The following is an 18,704-nucleotide window of genomic DNA, read 5'->3' as shown; positions in this document are numbered from 1 at the left end:
GGAAACAAAGATGAACAAGACTAGATCCCCTCTCTCGAGGAACTCAAAATCAAGCCAAAAGATGGCGCCAGAACAGCATGGAAACTGACCCATATGGCACTCACCATAAAGCGGCAGCTTCCTCCAATTCAACAAGCACTCACTGAGTACCAACTGGGTACCAGACCGTATAGCTGGGAATACAAAAATGAACCATACTTAGGCCCTGCCCTGAGAAGCTTATTGTCAGTGGAAGAGAGCAAGACATGTGAGAAATATCCACAACATGAGAACATGATGGTGCAGTGGGAAAAGCATTTAATTTGAAGTCAGAAAAATCAGTGCTCTGACACTCGCTAGTTGTATAAACTTGGGCAAGTTACTTAATATCTGTGAGTCACAGGGTCATTCCTGACAAAATGAATATGTTAATACATAATTTGCAGTTTTGTTATGAGGAGTAAGCAAAAAACATATGTAGAGAATATTTCAGAGAGTAAACATAAATATAATTCGAAGTTCATGAGTGATAAAGTGGAACGAGTGACCAGTATATACTGACTGTGAGAAGATATCAGGAAAAGCTCCAAAGACGAGAGCCCACTAGGTGGCCAGATGGAGGGGTGCATATGGGTGTTACAAAGGGAGCAACAGGGTAAGCACTATGACTAAAACCGTATCTAGTTCAGTGTTGCTCAAAAGAAGTGAGAGGAAATGGAGGGAGCTGGGGAGATACAGCAGGAGATGCAACCAAACCCCAGTGGAACCGAGAGTGGTCCTTCCCCCACCCCACAGGGGATGGACATTTTGGAAGGTGACTGTTGCCGGCAGATAGCAGTCAGAGGACCAGGGATGCTAAACCTCCAACTGTGCAGGAAACAATGAATAATCATCCTATCCAAAATGTCGGTGGTCTCCCTGTTGAGAAACTGAGTGAGCTCATGAGGAGTGGTGTTTACAATAATTTTGTTGATGGCGATAATGGCTGTAATGAGGATAACAGCAACCATGACAATAATAGCCCCTACTGAATGCCAGACACTCTGCCAAGTGCTAGAAATGCAGTGTCACCTTTAATCTTCCCCAAACCCTGATGAGATACTTATTGATACTATTCTTATTCTCATTCCACAGATGATGAAAACTAGAAGTCAAATAACTTGCCCCAGGTCACAAACCTAGTAAGTGGTGAAGCCAAGAGTAGGGCCCAATTCCATCTGATTCCAGAACTTACTCTCTTGAGCTCTATGCTGTACAGCTTTCTGTAGATTCTCAATCCTGGATGCCCAGAGTAAACAATATTATGGATGCCTCATTGTAACCCCAGATCAATTAAGTTAGCCTTGGGATTGGATCCCAGGCATCAGTATTGTTTCAGAGCTTCCTAGTTGATTCAAATGGCAGCCAACTCTGAGCACCACTGCCCTGCTCCAAGCCGAGTCAGAGACCAGAGGCAATGAGTTTTAAGTAGAGATGAGAAGTTATCATGTTTGTGCTGTAGAGAGAGTGCACCCTAGTTCTGGCTGGAATGAAGAGAATGAATTTGAGGGGAGGATTTACTAAAGGTAGGAAGACCAGTGAGAGGGCACTTGCAGAAGCTCTACCAAGAGATGCTAAGGGTATGGGTGAAGATCACAACAAAAACAAACAGCAGGTAATTATTAGGAGGGAAAGTCAGGATTTGGCCATCAATGGGATGTGTATGAGGCGGTAGGAAGAAAGAAGTGCAGGTGATGCCCAGGTTTCTCACCCTGGGATGAGAACACATTGTGCGTAGGTTTACCCTAAGTTTTCTTAGGGCTAATGGAGCCCTCAACAGCCAACATGCACACAAAGACCAGAGGAAGGACTTTGGTTGTGCGGGGATGGGGACACACTTCATCAGGAGGGAAGGTCAGAGGAAGGCTTGGGGGAAGATGGAGACTTTGGTGCCTGTGCAACCTCCAGGAGGAGGTGCCTGATGGATAGCTGAAAAAAAGCAATCTGAGCTTAAGTTAAAAGTCTAACCTGGAGTTTAGCCCAGGAATGCAAGTATTCTTCAATATACACAAATCAATGTGATAAACCATATTAACAAACTGAAGGATAAAAACCATATGATAATCTCAATAGATGCAGAAAAAGCTTTCGACAAAATTCAACACCTATTTATGATAAAAAAAAAAAAAAAAACCTCCAGAAAGTAGGCACAGAGGGAACTTACCTCAACATAATAAAGGCCATATATGACAAACCCACAGCCAACACCATTCTCAATGGTGAAAAAATAAAACCATTTCTTCTAAGATCAGGAACAAAACAAGGTTGTCCACTCACACCACTATTATTCAACATAGCTTTGGAAGTTTTAGCCACAGCAATCAGAGAAGGAAAAGAAATAAAAGGAATACAAATTGGAAAAGAAGAAGTAAAACTGTCACTGTTTGCAGATGACATGATACTATACATAGAGAATCCCAAAGATGCTACCAGAAAACTACTAGAGCTAATCAATGAATTTGGTAAAGTAGCAGGATACAAAATTAATGCACAGAAATCTCCTGCATTCCTATACGCTAATGATGAAAAATCTGAAAGAGAAATTAAGGAAACACTCCCATTTATCACTGCAACAAAAAAAATAAAATACCTAGGGATAAAGCTACCTAAGGAGACAAAAGACCTGTATGCAGACATCTATAATACACTGATGAAAGAAATTAAATACAATACAAACAGATGAAGAAGTATACCATGTTCTTGGATTAGAAGAATCCAAGAAAATTGTGAAATGACTCTCCTACCCAAAGCAATCTACAGTAGTGAAAATAGTGAAAATGACTCTACTACCCAAAGCAATCTACAGATTCAATGCAATCCCTATAAAGCCACCACTGGCATTTTTCACAGCACTACCACAAAAAATTTCACAATTTGTATGGAAACAGAGAAGACCCCGAATAGCCAAAACAATCTTGAGAAAGAAAAATGGAGCTGGAGGAATCAGGCTCCTGGACTTCAGACTATACTACAAAGCTATAGTAATCAAGACAGTATGGTAATGGCACAAAAACAGAAATATAGATCAATAGAACAGGATAGAAAGCCCAGAGATAAAGCCATGCACATATGGTCACCTTATTTTTGATAAAAGAGACAAGAATATACAATGGAGAAAAGACAGCCTGTTCAATCAGTGGTGCTGGGAAAACTGGACAGCTACATATAAAAGAATGAAATTAGAGCTCTCCATAACACCATACACAAAAATAAACTCAAAATGGATTAAAGACCTAAATGTAAGACCAGACACTATAAAACTCTTAGAGGAAAACATAGGTAGAACACTCCATGACATAAATCACAGCAAGATCCTTTTTGACCCACCTCCTAGAGAAAGGGAAATAAAAAGAAAAATAAACAAATGGGACCTGATGAAACTTAAAAAATTTTACACAGCAAAGGAAACCATAAACAAGATGAAAAGACAGCCCTCAAATGGGAGAAAATACTTGCAAACAAAGCAACTGACAAAGGATTAATCTCCAAAATATTCAAGCAGCTCATGCAGCTCAATATCAAAGAAACAAAGAACCCAATCCAAGAATGGGCAGAAGATCTAAATAGACATTTCTCCAAAGAAGGTATACAGATTGCCAACAAACACATGGAAGGATGCTCAGCATCACTAATCATTAGAGAAATGCAAATCAAAACTACAATGAGGTATCACCTCACACTGGTCAGAATGGCCATCATCAAAAAAATCTACAAACAGTAAATGCTGGAGAGGGTGTAGAGAAAAGGGAACCCTCTTGCACTGTTGGTGGGAATGTAAATTGATACAACCACTATAGAGAACAGTCTGAAGGTTCCTTCAAAAACTAAAAATAGAACTACAAAAAGAGTCATGTACCACAATGTTCATTGCAGCTCTATTTACAATAGCCAGGACATGGAAGCAACCTAAGTGTCCATTGACAGATGGACGGATAAAGAAGATGTGACACATATATACAATGGAATATTACTCAGCCATAAAAGAAACAAAATTGAGTTATTTGTAATGAGGTGGACGGACCTAGAGTCTGTCATACAGAGTGCAGTAAGTCAGAAAGAGAAAAACAAATACCGTATGCTAACACATATATATGGAATCTAAAAAAAAAAAATGATTCTGATGAACCTAGGGGCAGGACAGGAATAATGACGCAGACGTAGAGATTGGACTTGACACAGGGAGGGAGAAGTGTAAGCTGGGATGAAGTGAGAGAGTGGCATGGGCATATATACACTATCAAATGTAAAATCAATAGCTAGTGGGAAGCAGCCACACAGTACAGGGAGATCAGCTCGGTGCTTTGTGACCACCTAGAGGGGTGGGTTAGGGAGGGTAGGAGGGAGACACAAGAGGGAGGAGATAGGGAGATATATGTATATGTATGGCTGATTCACTTTGTTATAAAGCAGAAACTAACATACCATTGTAGAGGAATTATAGTCCAATAAAGATGTTAAAAACAAAAAAGTCTAACCTGAAAATAAACAGCCATTAGCAAATAGTCACCCATCTTGGTAACACCAATCATGATGCTCCAGGGTGCTCTCTGTTTGCAAGAGCAGGCAGCTGGAGATTTCTTAACTTCCAACCCTGGCAACCTGTTCACTCAAGCTTCAGTCTGGATTTGTTATTAAAAAAAAAAAAAAAAAATTTTTTTTTTAATTCAACCACAGTTGTCCTGTTACAAGTTCCCTTTAGAAGTATGAAGGGTACATCTAAATATATACTGTAATTTGTTAAAAAGATGTCCACTTATAGATCGTGTGTTTCTGGACTTTTTTCAATAAACCACAGCCTGTAAAATCCCTTATATGGAGATAGCACTCTTCAGTTTGCAAAACACTTTTCTATACATCATGTCATCTGATTCTTAGAGAAGCTCTTCCAAACAAGGAAACTCAAATTGCTGAGACAACCTGACCAAAATGTTGCCATTAGTAAGTGGAAGCTGTGGGACTCACGTTCACTTCTTCTGACCCCTAAGCCAGCGCTGTTTACCACGTGGTAACTGGGCTTCAGCATGGCCCATCCTGTCAGGCTCCCAGAATCAAATTTTGTGGACTCTGATTGCTTCAATATTCTGAAAGGCTGATGGGAACTCTACTTAAATGGTAGGGTATTAAGGGGAAACGGATACTCCCAAGAATTTAGTTGAATGTTCAGTGTTAGAGCGGGCTACTGGCTCAAGGCCCAGAGAAGAAAGTGTGGCTCTAAGAAATTCTTTCATCCCTCCATGATTTAATTCTGATCAATATTTTGTCTCATGTATATGAGAAACTGCCTAAGGCAGTTCTTTTCACTGCCAAGCACATTTATTTTCATTCATTTGTTCTCTCCCCTTTGCTAAAGGTCAAGGTTAACCAAAGAATGTGATATCCATGCTCAGTCTGAAATTATGAAAGATCTCAGAGATTGGCTGCTGCAGTCTCTGAATTGAAAAGACCCTACTTGTTCTCCAGGAAATTATGAAAGATCTCAGAGATAGGCTGCTGCAGTTTCTGAATTGAAAAGACCCCACTTGTTCTCCAGGAACTAAGAAAAGATGAGTCAATCGACATTGTATACAGCTTCGATTGTTTTTGTGGAGAACAATTTATTTTTGTCTCTTGTCTCAGGTAGCTGTCATCTGCCCCGGGGGATTTGATGAATAGAATATGTAAAAGTGTGGGCATCAGTGAATTAGCCAGTGATTCAGACCTGTTAGAAGGTCACATCTCATATTTCATGACTTGTTGAAAATCTGAAGTGTTAACAGTGTGGGCTTACCCAAAACAGCCTTGTAGCTCTTACCACAAATTACATGTTTATCAGTAATTTAATCCTATATCTAATCATAAAACAAACATATTCAAAACTCAAAGTCTAGTTTCTTAAGAATTTAAGTTCCTTACAAACTTTATTACATTACAAATACAGCAAAGTTTAGAAATAATTTTAAGAGGTTTTTGACTAACGATCGGTCCCTATTACAAGCTAATTTAATTACATCCTTTATTTTAACCTGCATTTATATATTTAACAGTTTTGATTACTGTACATAGCATAGTTTCATTCAAATCCTGTGGGCCATGCCCAATGTGAGGGAACCTGGGAAATGCATTCCCTACACAGGTGACTATGGGTCCCACTAAAACATGCATAGATTCTATTTTTTAAAGGAAAAAAAGACAAGACTGGGCACTAAGGAGACATGAGCAGTCTCTGCCACATCTGTGTTGCCTCTAATGAGTTAGGCCCATAGCTGATCCTCCCAAAATTATTTTTTCCCAACATCCCCTTGGGGTCCAAGACCTCTTTTGTAATTACTATGGGAGCCTCAAGCACATATATACTCAGGATATGGTCCTGGCTTCGGTATGAGTTTCCTAGGTGATTGCATCTTTCTGGTCAAATGATTATGTACAGATTCATACTATATGAATGTACTGCTAAGGGATATGATTCCGTCATGTATATCAGCTCTACATAATGGACTATGTTTATAGTGATTTTCTTTAGAGATATCTCTATAATGGGGTCTTGAATGCTGAGGATTTTCAAACTCGTCCCTCTGTGATCCTCTGTACTCAGAACCTTGGTTTAGGGGAGCTAAGAAGAGGAAAACTAGAAAATCAATCTGAGGTCAAACTTCTTCACTTAAAAAGCAAAAACTCTTCACTAAAGCATTTTTTTAATGTTTATTTATTTGTTGTGCTTGGACTTAGTTGTAGCAGGCGGGCTTCTTAGTTGTGGCATGCATGTGGGATCTAGTTCCCTGGCCAGGGATTGGACCCGGGCCCCCTGCATTGGGAGCACAGAGCCTTAAACACTGTGCCACCAGGGACATCCCAGCATTATTTTTGATGAAGTCAATTTCTGCCTGCTTGACTCAGGATCCGGAAGGAAAATTTGCATAGACTATGGCTGAGTTAGGTTTGTAGCCATATACGTTTAACAGCAAATCAGATTTGAAACAAAACAATCAGCTTATTTTATTAAAGGTCTTCAATATTTTCTGAAAGATCACATTTCTACTACTATTACATTTCATATAAACTACTGTTTAGCTTGAGGGATTTTTTTTCCCTCATAAACGTTGCTTGGCATTTGAAAAAGTTATTTCTTTTTGATAGCTTAATAAATCTTTAGTCTTTCCTATATCAATAACCTGAGCTCAAATGTAGAATGATTGAGAAAGGCAAGAAGGAATAATGTGAGGGTAAAGGATAATAGGACAACCAAGTTTCCTCTCCTTTATCACAAATAAGTCTTTATTTTCAAAATACAAATCATCTGCACTATTTTCCATTATCCCTACAAATTCCTGAAATTATCCACCATGTGAAAAGTTATTATTTCAAACAAAAGCCTCCTATCATCATAGAATTAGGTATTTTATATTAGATTATTCTCAGAGGTTTTGCTACTATTTTAGATTTTTAATGTCATAATAATTTGGATTTGCAACTTGTTCTGTAAAACAAAAAAAAAGAGAGAGACATTTGTACATCAAGCTAGAGATAGTCATTACTTTTTATGTCTTATTTTGTTTCCTTCCCAAGTGGTTGAGCATGAGTGTTCAGATTTATGTTTCCTGTATCCCTTCACTGGTTTTCAGGAGTTTTTCATTTGTGTAGTAAGCACAGGAGGAAGACCAGTCAGTGCTAGGAAAAGGATGGATTCAGCTTTTGCCCTGGGTGGGTGTCAGGGGGTCTAGAAATTGTTCATGGCATTGTCTGTAAGAACAATGTTTCCATTTTCTGATGAGAGGCTCCAAACATTTTCATTGCTATCTGTGACCCAAAACAGGTTGAAAACTGTGGTCTCTATTCCTTCTCTCAATTCTTGAGGACATCGCTGCACCTCTAAGGAAGTGGTGACTTTGTTCCACATCTCCTTTCTCCACCTCTGGGGAGTGTGGTGAAGGCTGGGAGAAAGACTAAGACACGAGTGTTGGCTGTGGATGGACAGTGGTGTAGAGGTCCCACCTCAGGGACACCTGCCATTCTGCTCAGACTGGGCCCCTCCATGACATTTCTCCACTCAGTGCTGCAGGTTCTCCATTTGTAAACAGTGTATGTGTGGGGCAGGAAAACTCCACGTAGCCCTTTTACCATCAAGATGTATATTTTCGATAGCAGTTTACATACAGGAAATATATACATTTCCTAGACTCTCAGCTTCGCGAGGGCAGAAGCCATCTTTTCTCCTTTTGAGACCGCACTCCTGCCGTGTGCCTTACACGTAGTAAGTTCCCATAGAGGTTTATTGAATTTGAATTAAGTAAAATAGATATGTTTTATACTGTGTGTTTATCAGGTCACTTGGGATTTATATAAAATCCTGTTTCTTTGACTTATTAAACAGGTGACATTTTTCTTGGGCTTCAAGTACTGTACAAAGTAACAAATTCAATTAAGTCTGACAGCAAAATTCCCCATGGACAAAAAAGTACTTTCATACCCACTAACAGTCTTTTCACCTAACACAGGAATTAGCCCTATACATGCTAGATCTTCCTCCCTTCATTTCTTCTATAAATCTAGACAATGGACATGTCCAGAAAAAAGAATAACCCACAGAAAATGGCCAGCCCTTGATCTGTTGAGATTTGAATCAAGAGATATTATTTTATGACTGGTTGTAGTTGATGTTTAACATGATATATCCACCTAAGGTTACATATTTAATTGGCTTTCATTCTTGTAGCTTCTTTTCTCCTAAGAGTGTGAAGACTTTGAATAAATAAACTTTAAATTAAATATCCTAATCCTGAGTAACTGAGAAGGAGGACAGAAACAGCAAACAGAAGGAAATTAAAAGGGGAGGAAGTGTATGTAGTCCGAGTGCTTTATCTTCTCTCTAGGGCTTTTATTTATTCTATTTGATGTCACCGCAAGTACTTGCTGAGCACCTGTGGGGGGGTCTGCGCCGGGCATAAGAAGCACAGTGATGGATAAGGCAAGGATCATGCCCCCAACCAATGAGGGACACAAAGAACTAAAAATGTCGAACTCGTAGAAACAGAGTCAAGTGGTGGTTGCCAGGGGCTGAGGGGTGCGGGACACGGGGAGATGTTGGTCAAAGGTTGCAAACTTCCTAGTATAAGATGAATAAGTTCTGGGGAACAAATGTACAGCATGGTGACTATAGTTAGCCATACTGTATTATATACTTGAAAGTTGCCATGGCAGTGGAGCTTTAATGTTCTCACCATAACAACAACAACAAAATGGTAATTATGTGAGGTGAGAGATGTGTTAACTAACCTTATTGTGGTAAACACTTCGAAATATATACAGGTATAAAATCATCATATTGTATACCTTAAACGTACATTTGTTACATGTTGATTATATCTCAGTAAAGCTGGGGGAAGAAAGAATAGGATTTATCCAACTCACCTGCAACCTCAGCACATTGATTCTGTTCTGAATAACTTGTATTTACCACCAACTAACCCCATCCCACTTGCCAAACGTACACACACCTTGGAATCCATGTACTCATAATTTGGCCTTCTAAATATTTCAAATGTTAAGCTTTAATTTCATAACTAACTGCTGATGAGAACCACCCTCACTCCCCTGCCCACCCAGTGACCCCACTCCCACCATCTTCCTCCTGGAAACCATCTAGGAAGCCGTCTCCATTTCCTAGGACAGCCAAGAAAGCTTTCTGCCTTCAGTAGCCAAGAGATGTTCTGGAAGTTTAATGGGTTAAACTGAGGAAGAAGAAATTAAAACAGTATTTTAAAATGCATATACAGTTTTTAATTTCTACTTAAAATTAAAGCAAACATTTACACTGCAATAAAAAGGAAACCTAAATGTCCAGCAATGGGGGAATAGTTAAATAAATATTGATACCTGTATATATCAAAATACTAGGTAGCAATTAAAATTATTTAGAAAAACATTTAATGATGTGGGAAAATATATAATCATGAGAAATTAAGTGAAAGGATCAAACCACAAAACAGGATATACAGTATAATCCCATTACTTTTTAAAGTACGTATATAAACAGAAAAAATTTGAAATATAAACATCAAAATATTATGTGATGGGATTGTGAGGAGTTATTTCCTTTATACCTTTCTGTAGTTTCCAAATTTTTAAGCACAAATATATGTTGCTTTTAAAATTATAAAAGTCAAAATTGTTTAGAAAACAGAGGGAAAAGTTTTTCTGCAGCCTACCCAAAGTATCTGAAAAATTATTGCTTTAGAATCTCACATTTGACTCAGAAAAAGATGGAGTTGCTGTAGGTCAAGGTAGAGGGAGTTGAATTAGAAAATAATTTTCCTTCTTTCTTCAAGCAAGATCATTATCCTGCAGGGAATTCTCTACCCCAGAGTGTCCCCTTTCCTTGTCCCGTGCTTATCTACAAGAAAGAGAACCCCCCTCTCCCCACAAAGAATTTAGTAACATCTTTGGCCCATCCATTCCCCGAAGGACCCAATTTCCAACTATGCCTCCTTAACCTCGGACCCCACATGAACAGCTTTTAGTTCTGAGACAAAGACATATATCTTCAGGAAAAAATTAAATTAAGGAAATACAGAAGCCTGTAGTGAGTTACATGTGCCCCTTAAACAGGAAGGTGACAATTGCTATTGTCAACTGAAAAGGTGAAAACCTCCCATATACCTTGGACTGCTTTAATTCCAACTTCCTACTTTACTGAGAGCTACTTTGTCCTCTTAACTTTCAATGCCTTTCTGTAAACTGAAATAGCTGCCTGAAGACTCAACCCATGGGTGACGGAATATGCATGTGTCTGTTTTCCACTGGTCCTAATCTAGTGAATGACTGTTTTAGGTGATAGAATTCAGCAGTCCCAAAGCAAAATTTGAGAAAAGACTATGTCGTTTGTTTATCAAAAAATAATTCCAGCAGAAAGGGCCTGCCTTTCCAGTAGGACCTCTTAGATTATATGCATGCTTATGACCTAACATCAGGTACAGAAATATTTATTTGGGAGTTAATTTTCCTTATTGTATTATTTCCGGATGATTTTCTTCACCTACCTCCTACTCTTTCTTTGCTCCTCCTAGGCATTTAGCCAGTGATCAACTTCTGCAACCTTTCTAAAAGCTATCTGTTAAGGATGGGTATTTCCCCTGAAGTATTAGTTTTCATATCATCTGCTCTGGGCACCAGAGCATCTTCATTAGAACAAGAAAATCTCCAGGTCTAATAGGGATAGATACCTAATGGTAGAATTCTAGGTTCTGTGAAAGTTGAGGTGGAAGGGAATATGTTTCGAGTAAGAGGTCCTCTTATACCCCCTCAAAGCATTCCTCTCTGGAAACTCCTGGATCTGCCAGCAACTCAAGGCTCTGCCCCAGACTTGGAATCAGAAATGCCTTCAGCTCTTTTTCAAGGAGTAGGAATGAGTTTGAGTTGACTCAGCTCCTATCTTGTCAGTCCAGCTTGTCACCAGTCATAGTCATCTGTAAGACCAAAAGTGTGCACTTAATTCCATCTCCCTAAGGATGCACCCACGTCCAAGAAAACTCCAACATTATATATCTCTCTGAAAAGTATAATTTTCCCACAACTTTGACTTAATCACAATGTAAATATCTTTGGCCAAAGAGGTTGGGCCACTTGGATTAATTCTGGTACTGCCACATTCTTTGTTGGGTAAACTGTCCTGTCACAGACCTTGCAGGGCACCAGCATGAGATCAACCAAACAGGAGGAAGCCCAGTAACCCTATTAAGGAAGAAGATCAGATTTGTATTTCTTCACTTATTTTTCTATTCATTTAACTTATCTTTACTGAGAGCCTGCTATGTGTTGGAAATTGTTCTAGGTGATAGGAATTCAGCAGTACAGGGCAGGTGCTGGTGAGAAAAATATCCCTGCTGTAATGGAATCCCCATCTAATGAGGGGAAACAGGTGACAACAAAATAAGCGAAATACGTATTTATTACTTGGTGACAGTTGCTATTGTCAACTGAAAAGAAATTGTTCAACCTAAAAGTTGAGAATTATGTTTTATTCGAGGACCTCATTGCTTACTGAGGACTATAGCCCAGGATAGCAGCCTCTCAGATAGCTCTGAGGGATTGTTCCAAAGAGGTAAGGGAGGAACCAGGATATATAAGGGGTTTTGCTGAAACAAACAAACAAACAAACAAAAACCCCAAAACCAAAAAACTGCAGGCAAACATCAAAAGATTACTGCTAATCACAAAACACAAACATATCAAGTTAATGATTTTAGTGCTCTTCTATGTATGGGAAGATGCAGGAGTCTGGGCTTAGTGAAATCATTCTTTACTATGCATCTTAACCATCTAGGGGCCAATGTCCTGTTTTTCTCCATCCTGGGTTCCCCTAAGGAGGCTCCGTCAGGGGCAGCTGCAGTGACCGATGGCTTTATGGCCACAACATTCTTTGTTTACTGAAATAGTGGGTGACATTTTGGACAGGAAACAGAAAAGTGAAGCAGGGAAGGAAGATAAAAAGATTCATGTCTTGAAGGCAGGAGGGGTATTGCATTTTAAATACAGTGGCCAGGGAAAGGTCACACTGAGAAGGTGACTTCTGAGTAAAGCCCTGAAGCTGAGAGGAAGAGGGCCGCATAGGTACCTGGGCAGAGAGCTTTCCATGAAGCAAGGGCAGAAGTGCCAGAGGCCAGGAATATTCCTATTGTGTCTGAAAACAACAAGGAGGCCAGGGTGGCTCCAACAGAGAGAACAGGGGAGTGAAGTAGAAAAGGGGCTGGGTGAGGTCAGCGGGCGGGGCCGCGCTGACTACGTCGGGATTCACGTCTTGCTCTGAGAGACGTGGGAAGCCGCTGAACCAGTCAGACAGACTTATTTTTACAGTGTCACTCTGGTGCTTGGGTCGAGTATAGACTACAGGAAGGCAAGGGCAAAAGCACAGAGATCAGAGAGAAGACTTTTGCAAAAATCCAGACCAAAGATGCAGATGAATTGGGCCAGGATGGTAGCAGTGGAAGTGGTAGAAGTTTTAAAACTGCTCAGTTAAACTTACCATTTATTTTTAATCATACCATAACTACACAGAGAAGAAAACAAGTGTTTGTTCCCCGCCCCCTTGCCCAACTCGAAGAGAATTTGAAGAGGCTTTTATGCTGATTATATTAATAGTTGCATAATCAGTAAAGCAATAGTCAAAGGGTTAACTCCAAGAAGGTCAATCAGTAAATTTAAATAAAATTTCCCATAACACACACATTAAGAGGAACTATAATTTCCCATATCCAGTAAGTATCATAGACTCAAGGTTAAGGGCTGTGTAACAATAGACCATTGTAGTTAAAGTAGAGTCTCGCTGGTATTTCTTGCAAATAAACTAGTCAGCATTCATTTATGACAAGATAGAGAAAAGATATAAATCCGACAAGAAAGCATCTTCACTCCAACTTGTCCGGTGTTTCTATTCTGAGTGTCTTTAAGGTAGTCAGTTCATAAATAGACTCCAGACTTCTCCCCTAACTTTAAAGGAGATGGAAAAGGTAGCTCTTCGAGAATATAGAACACTTGGGTCTAGACTCTCTATTCTTTTAAGGTTCTTTCTTCCACTGCTGATTGAGACGTGTGGGCTCTATCACCAATTCTAACACTATCCAAGGCTGAATCAAAGAACTGGGCTCGTGCTTTTTAGTTCTATGCCTATGTCATGTCTGGCCATGAGAAGCTCTCCCTGATAGGGGTGATGACCGATAGACCAATTGGATTTTCTCTTTGGGAACTTGACCTAGAGAGAATCAGAAAGACCAGACCAATTGGATTTTCTCTTTGGGAACTTGACCTAGAGAGAATCAGAAAGACCAGATCAATTGGCAACTGCATAAGTAGAGAAAAGGACAGAGCAGCAGAGCTCTATTAGTGGGAGGGGACAGAAGTGCAGACCACCGAGGTGAATCATGACCAGCCCCCAGGAATGGTCTCCCTGAAGCTGCGGTATTTCAGTCCCTGTTTGCAGATTCCTTTCCCTTCTATTGCCTTAGCAATCCTTGCTTGAGGTTCCCTGAATGAGCTGGCTCTTTGCAACTAAAAGTGCTTCCATGGAGGCTAAGAAAAAGAAAGAGTACTGAGACTTATTTCTAATTTATAATGGTAAGATACTTCAAGAACAAAAATGCTTTATTTTTAAAACTTACCTCACTAGCCAATGAGCTGTATGCTAGGAGAGATTTTTCTGGGACAGGTCTGGGCTTGCTATAAACATCAGTTGATATCCACGCAGTGTCTGTCCCAGTGTCTGGCCAGGAACAGAAGTCTATGGCCACCATGGAACAGAAAAAAAAGCAACTCAATCTTTCTTGTCCTCATAAGCACTGTAAGCAATTTAACTACACTCTATAAATTATCTTTTCCGTGAACCACGTGGCCTTCAGAGTAAAACTGTTGACCGATGGCCCATTCATAAACGTGATATAAATAATATGGCTATGAGCTGCTACTTACCAGTACTTAGTATGTGTCAGGCCCTGTGCTAAGAGCTTTATGTACATTATTGTAATTAAACCTCACAGCAAACCTAGGAGGTCATTTTTATCCATTTTTACAGAGGAGAGCTCCAAAGTTTCCAGAAGTTGTGTGAGCTGCTAGAATCACACAGCTAGTGAGTAACGGCCAGCCTTTGAACCCAGATATGTCTGGAGACCACTGCCTTATTCCCCAACCACATCCAAAATCCAGAGGAACCCTGAGGCTAGCTGTGTGGGAGGGCAGGGTCAAGGTTAGAGGACCGTCAATGAGCAGTTGTGTGAAGTGGTGACTTTCTATGGGTACAGAGCCAGTGAGGAGCTGGGACCCCACCTCTCCCTGCTGCCAGCCAGAATTTGTCTCAAGATGCCTGAGTGACCAGGCAGAGAGAACAGGGCAAGAGGGTACCTACCTAGGAGGCCACACAGGCATGCCTTCTCTAAACTTCCCACTTTGTAATCAATTCCACACCTAAATACCTCTTGCCTCTCAGCTACCTACATGCAAAAGCCCACATGGAAAAGCGTAAAACATGGCTAACGGTGTTTATTTCTCAGGGAAATCATCTTGCGTGATTACACTTTTATGAAAAGAGCAAGAATGACACCAAAAGCTTCTTGACCTGACTGGCTAATTAGTAGCCCAGAGTCTTAGTTCTCAGGTAACATTCCAAGATACGAAATTATTCATAGATAACGTGGCCAGGTTCAAGGCTGAGTGCTAACCCCAAATGACTTGACTGTGGACATGGAGTGATTTGCTGTCTGAGAAAATGCATTCTATGTTTGCTCAGAAGAGTGAGGATGCAAACGTTTACTAAGTAATACAATTCACAGCATCACCAACTGTTCTATCCCCTGCCAACCTCCCACCGACACCCTCACAAAAGGAAAAGGGCAGGTTCTTCATGCCCGGAGCAAACTGGATGCTGAAGGAACAAAACAAAAAGTAAATAACCTGCAGCTGATGGCAGCTCCACAAATAAAAATGAAGCAGCATAGGTGCCTTGACTGAAAAAAGCCCAGTGTTTGTGTTCCAACACAGAAAGCCCACAGGCTGCAGAGACTCCGTCAGAGCCTCACGACTAACCCCTGCCCACGTGCCTCTCCTCCCGCCTCAGTCCCTTGCTGGTGAGCATCTGAGTTAGCAAATGAGAACCCAAACTTTTCATAGAGAAGGCTGTCCATTCCTTTGGATTTAAACAGTCTTCCTGAATATTTTCTCATTACAGCAGCCATTTCCATAGCTTCCGTTCCATTTCCACCCCAACTAGAATTTACTACAATTCAATTCTGACACTACCCAGAGTTAGGGTTGGATTTCACAAGTTTAAGGACAGAGTCCTCCATGAGACTGCCCTTACTTCAGATGGCAGCCACAAGTTCCAGGAGTCCTCAGGCCACCCCCAATTTTGACCAACTTGGCTATATATTTGAGGGTTCCCATTGGCACCCCTCAGTCTTGACAATTTGCTAGAACAGCTCTCAGAACTCAGGGAAGCACTGTACTTGGAATTAGTCTGGTAATAAAGGATACACATAGGCCAAGTTCTGGAAGAGTCCTAAAGGCCCTCTTCCTTCCATGCCCTCTTCCTATAAACTCAGGACGTGTCACCCCTCCCAGCACACCCATGTGTTCACCAACCAGGAAGTTCCACCAAGTCTTGGTGTCCAGAGTTTTTACTGACAATTTCATTAGTTTTCGTTATGTTGATATGATCGATTAAACCCCGTTGGCCATGTGGTTGAACATCTCCACCCCTCTTGCCTTCCCTGGAGGTCGAGCTAGCCCAAAGTTCACACTCTTTAACCATCTGGTTGGTCTTTCTGGTGACCAGCCTCCATCCTGAAGCCATCCAGGGGCCCACCGGGAGTCACCTTGTTAGCATAACAAAGACTCTCCTAGCACTGAAGAAATACCAAGGGATTTTGAAGCTTTGTGCCAGGAACCAGAGACAAAGAGCAGATTAATTCTTATTTGACCACAGCCTCCATTATTTTCTATATGACTCCTGAATTTACATTATCTTTGATCCGCAGCCATGAATATCCTGCTCCCTATTTGACACCTCTGTTTGGCTGTCTCGCAGGCTCTTCAAATTCAGTATGGACCAAGGTAAGCTAATCTTCCTCTAGCACAGTGTATCAGTCAGCGTTCAGTCAGAGAAACAGAACCGCTAGATGTGACAGATAATAAGATTTTCATGACAGAGACTCCAACTGATGCAGTGAGGGAACTGGTTAAAGCATCTGTGGAAGGCTGTTGTTTTTGTCCCTGATGTGCAGACTCAGGTCAGCAGGGAAGGAAAGGTGGGCGCGAAGGAGGGGAGAGGCAAGAAGTCTGAAACACGTGAAGGTGAGCTGGAACCCAGAAGGATTGGATGCTTCCAAGCTTCCACCTTGCGGGACGCAGGGGCCCTGCAATAGAAGCTGGCCCCCTTCATTACAGAGCTACACATATGCCACCCAGGAGTCAGAGAAGCTAAGGGAAGATCCAGACCTGGCAGCTGCCTCCATGCTAGACAAGCTGTACGTGTAGAAAAGCGACAAGGTGCGTGAGCTGAGACAGGGCTGCCCCCCAACACCAGTCTTCCGGCATAAAAAGAATGTAGCTGCTGCGTCACTTCCGCTTTACAACTCTCCTGCCAAATGGCTCGCGCTACTCCGCTGATTTGGGACTATTCAGGGAAAGGAGTCTGCAAAATATAGTTCCAGCTGAGCTAAATGGATACAATACAAACTGACAGCACACAAACCCAAGGAAAACTATTCTCCCTGGCGTTCTCCCACATCTCATTAGATGGTCCCACCCTCTACCTAGACCTTTAAGTCATAAATACTGGGGAGTCGTCCTCAAATCCTCCCGCTTCCACATAATCTATCTCCAATCAGTCACAAGTCCTTTCGAGGATATGACTGATGGTTGACCCCCTTGCTACCCACCCACCACCACGCAGGGTCAAGTCACTATCACTTAGGGTTTAATTTCTGTAATCGCCTCCTAGCTGGATTCTCCATAGCAAATGCAAAAAAGATAAAGTCAAAAATCACTCCCAAAGCACATAAGGCCCTTCACAGTCTGGCTGTTGCTGCCTCCCCTACTGCTTTCCTGCCACACTGGGCAGCTTTCAATCCTCATGCTCCACGCTTTCTCTGCCCCAGGGCCTTGGCACATGCTCTTCCCTTTGAGCGATCACTCTTCTCCTCACTCCTGGCCTGGCTAATGACTCCAACTCCTCTCTGGCAGTGAGATGAAATTATAAAGCATTTGCCAGCGAAAAGATCCAAATCTTCCCTTCCTCTTTTGCCGGGAAGAATACGCTCACCCATGTACAACTCTAAGGGGCAGGGCAGGGGGAGGACTGGCTCAATCCTTGGCCCTTCCTTTCTTGTGGCAACTGGGGTAATGGGTCAGTTGACAATGGGGGAAAAAAGCTAAAGACAATAAATTGCTCTACTTTAAAAGTCCTAAACTGGAGGCAATAGAGAGGAGGACTCAGGAAAACAAAGTCTGAGAAATAATTTGGGGCATACTTTACATGTAGGAGGTAGAGGGAGAAAAGACCAGAAAAGATATTTTTAAGGAATGTTGCTTTCTGAGGGTAATACAACATAGTGGTTAAGAGTCAGAATATTTGAGTCCAAATCCAATTTCCATTATTTACTAGCTGTGTGACCTTGGGCAGTTACTTAATCTCCCTGTGGTTCAGTGTCCTTATTTATAAAACAGGAGCATTAATAGTTTCTGCCCCTTAAGCGTGCTATGCTTCACACAGAGTATGTGCTTAGTGAAATTCGTACCACGTTCTATAGGAAATCCCTCTTTGATATATTGTCGAGAAACTGCACTAAGATTTTAATAAATTTTCAATGATTTTTGCAAGCCAGACTCATACGTCTGCAAATGTGACACCACGACAATACAGAGTTATGGCGTGAGACTTCCAGTGGCAACTCAAAGGTGACCTAGGTCAGCTCCCCCATTACAGAATCTTACTTCCTTCCCCAATGAGTTGGAAACACTCATCTCATGTGATGTCTTTGATGTCCAATCCCCACTAGAATATAAACTCCACAAGGGCAAGAATCATGTATCTCTTATTCATCACTGTATCCCCAGTGGATAGCAGAATACCTAGAACGTTCTAGGTGCTCAAAATATGTTTATTGAAAGGATGAATGACTGAACACATGAACAAATCAGTCAATAGCCAAAGGCAGGACAGGACATAT

The 18,704-nt window shown here is 41.1% G+C and overlaps 1 long non-coding RNA gene across 1 annotated transcript in view; it reads left to right on the top strand.

The window, feature by feature from the left end:
- Positions 1 to 18,704, top strand: part of LOC125965402 (uncharacterized) — a 159,114-nt gene that overhangs the window by 97,292 nt on the left and 43,118 nt on the right. Inside the window, exon 3 of the long non-coding RNA XR_007479236.1 lies at positions 16,512 to 16,587. This is a non-coding gene — a long non-coding RNA (uncharacterized LOC125965402). The remainder of the gene's footprint in view (positions 1 to 16,511; positions 16,588 to 18,704) is intronic.

The sequence above is a fragment of the Orcinus orca genome, chromosome 9 (assembly GCF_937001465.1).
Source record: "Orcinus orca chromosome 9, mOrcOrc1.1, whole genome shotgun sequence".
Taxonomy (NCBI): Eukaryota; Metazoa; Chordata; class Mammalia; order Artiodactyla; family Delphinidae; genus Orcinus; species Orcinus orca.
Note: the sequence above shows the minus strand (reverse complement) of the source record. Positions and strands in the feature narration are given on the sequence as shown.